This window comes from Pan paniscus, chromosome 14 (genome assembly GCF_029289425.2).
Source record: "Pan paniscus chromosome 14, NHGRI_mPanPan1-v2.0_pri, whole genome shotgun sequence".
In the NCBI taxonomy this organism is placed as follows: domain Eukaryota; kingdom Metazoa; phylum Chordata; class Mammalia; order Primates; family Hominidae; genus Pan; species Pan paniscus.
Window position 1 is genome coordinate 41863817 of NC_073263.2, and position 3520 is coordinate 41867336.

General features: G+C 37.0%; 1 pseudogene; it reads right to left on the reverse strand.

The window, feature by feature from the left end:
* Positions 1-2576: 2576 nt before the first annotated feature.
* LOC100994175 (fatty acid-binding protein, heart-like) lies at positions 2577-3021 on the reverse strand (annotated as a pseudogene).
* Positions 3022-3520: the final 499 nt, after the last annotated feature.

The window sequence follows — 3520 nt, forward strand, 5'->3', positions numbered from 1 at the left end:
ATAAGTATACCTCAATTTCAAACTTTCTTGTCAATGTCGATATGTTTTACATGTGTCTTATGAACTGTATACATCACATATATGAATTTTGCTTGTATCTATTTTTATTTATTTAAACAATCCTTTTACTTCAGAATAGTTTTAGATTTACAGAGAACTTGTTAGTACAGAGTTTCCCATATATCCTTACCTAGTTTGCACTATGATCAACATCTTTTATTGGTTTGGTACATTTGTCACAGGGAAATTGTGTGGTTTCTTGAAAAAGTCAATAAAGTTGATAAAACTGCTAGCCAGACAAATGAAGAAAAAGAGAGGAGATACAAATTCCTTATATCAAAAATGAAAAAAGTGTCATTACTACTTATCCCATGGACATTCAAATGGTGACAAAGGAATATTATAGATAATTCTTTGCCTCACCCCCCCAAATTTGACACTTAAATATAATGGACCAATTTCTTGAAAGACACACAGTACAAGGGGAAATATATGGAATATATGGGAAACTCACACAAAGGGAAATAGATATTGTGAATAGGCATATATCTATTACAGAAATTAAGTCAATAACTAATAACCTTCCAAAAAAAAAAAAAAAACACCAGCCCTGGATGGTTTTCCTGGTACATCTACCAAACATTTACCAAAGAAACAATAGCAATTTTCTATAATCTCTTGTAGATAATAGAAGCAAATGGAGCACTTTCTGGCTTATTCTTGAGTGCAGAATCACCCTAATACCAAAACCAGATAAAGACACAATGAGAAAGGAAACTATAGATCAATATCTCTCATGAAAATAGATAATAGATAAAAAATCCTCAAAAGATATTAGCAAATTGAATCCAACAATATATAAAAATTAGAATATGCCACAACCAAGTGGAATTTATTCCAGGCATGTGAGGTTGGTTTAACATTTGAAATATAGTTAATGTAATCCATCACATCAAGACACTAAAGAGACAGTAAAAAGATTAGTGGTTGCCAGGGGTTGGGAGGGTGGGGAGAAGAAGGATGAATACAGGTGAAACACAGGGGATTTGAGAGTGGTGAAACTGTTTTATACAATATTATAGGAGTAGATACATGACATTCTGCATTTATCAAAACCCATGGAACTGTATGACATAAGGAGTAAATCTTAATGTAAACCGTGAACTTTAGTTAATATAATACATCAATATTGAATCATTGATTGTAACAACTGTACCACATTAGTGCAAGATGTAATAATAGGAGGAGAAACTGCATGGGTGTGTGTGTGTGGGGGGGGTATGTGGAAACTCTCTAAGCTATCTGCTTAAATCATAAACTGTTTTTAAAAAGGAGGTGCATTTTTTTTAAAGGAGCTCACTCTTTTATGATGCGATGTTGCTTTTCTATAGATGTAACAAGGTGCAGGAAGATGCAGACTGGGATGAATAAGCACCAAGCTGAATGAACTCCTTTACCCTGAAGAGATCTTGGCCCCTTTCACAACCTACCATATCAACCTCTTAGCCTATATATATATTTTTTGTCAGATGTTTGTTTTTATAATGAAAATACTCAAGCTCTTTTGTTCCTATGCAATAAAACATTTAGCAGTAGAATGCACTTTTTTCCCCCATACACTATGCCTAAGAGCCCTTATTGTACTGGGTATATTTACAATATAAGGAAAAAGGCTATAGGGCTAAAAACCAAGTTAGAATCGCTTTCTGGCATTTTTTTCTGTAAATTGCTGATTCACTTTCTGACACTCTTGCTTTTAAATTAGTCTAAGGCAAGCACAGAAGCATACTTGATAAAAGGCTTTAAGAATCCTGACTGCTGGGGCTCCGGTCTTTCTGACCTTATTAAGTGGGGTTGGGGACATTTAAGCCTCTTCTCTTTCTTTGATCACCACTGCAGAGCTTGCTGAAATCTGAAAAGCTAACTTGTCCTGCTAGCCATCCATCAGGGGTAATTTAGAAGAAGAAGGCCAGAAAATGCTTTGCCTTTAAGAATAAAAGAGAATTGGTAATGGGGTTTTTATTTTATTCTGGTACCTAACAATATCTGTGGTGGCCAATTACAAACTACTGTGATTTTAATGGTACAGAAGCATTAATCTATAATCAGATGATGTTAAATACATTATTCTATACTTGAGTTAATAGTCACTGGTGCTGCTAATGAAGTCAAGGGACACTAAGAACCCTAAATCCTTAAATTATGATTAAATTAAATCCTTAAATTAGCGTGGTAGGTTCTTCTGCCTCAGCAGTTTTCAAAGTGGGGTCCTGAAACCTTTTCAGTTATACCTGAAAAGAGTTTTTGCTGTTTTCATAATAATTCAAAGACACAATTTGCCCATTTCACGAGGTTGACTTTGCACTGATATTGGACAATTTTTCTTTTTTTGGCCTTGGATCTGCTTTGTTGACCTCAGAGCACACTTTGAATGCCATTAAAAAGCAAACCGCATACACAACAGGAACTAGAACTGGATCTGAAGTCTTCTGAGGCACGTGACCTCAGAAGAATTCTTCAACAAGGTGGATTTATACAAAATGCAGGGGAAATAAATGAGGCAATGTGGTGCTGAGTCAAAGGGTAACAGAGGAACAGTCAGTGACAGCGCAGGCAGACGATACCTCTTTCTCATAAGTGCGAGTGTAAACCGCAGTGCCCTGGGTGAGTGTCAGGATGAGTTTCCCATCACTTAGCTCTGGCACAAGTGTCCTCTCTTGCCCGTTACACTTCTGCAGGTGAACAAGTTTGCTTCCATCCAGTGTCACAATGGACTTGACCTTTTTTGTCATCTGCTGTTGTCTCATCGAACCCCATCCCCAGCTTAAAGCTGATCTCTGTGTTCTTGAACATGCTCTGTGTTTTTAAGGTGATAATGTCCCCATTCTTTTTGATGATTGTGGTAGGCTTTGTCATGCTAGCCACCTGCCTGATAGCAAAACTTGCACCGATTAACTTCATGTAGTCATCAAAATTCTTGCTGTCTGAGAGCTTCCAGGTGCATAGGAAGGCATCTACCATGGTGATGCTGGCCTAGACTGAGAAAGAAGCTGTGAGAGAGCAGGTGTGCAAGGAGTTGGACTGCCAATATTGGATGCAATTTTTGGTGCCTTAGGACCAGTTGAGGCAGTGGCACTAAACTGTACTAATGATCATTGTATTTTTCCCCACCAGACAGTGGCAATATAATTTGTGAGTATCGTCTTGCTTCAACTCATCCGTCATGACTTTCTCACAGCTATTAAAACATGTTTTACAAGCAGAAACTTACATTTTAGATGAATAAATGCAGGATCCTGAGGAAAGCCGCTTTCATGATTGTTTGAACTGTGAGCTCAACTATCTGCTTTTCCATGGAACACCATATTTGTTTGAAAGGCCAACTGATAGACAGGCTGTGGCTATTCAGACTTGTATATTTGGCAGGCATTTTGTAAAAAATGAGAAATCTGAGTCTGACATCACAAGGAAAACAAATGACAGTATTTATAGCCAACGATAAAATTTGAGCTCTTAAGTG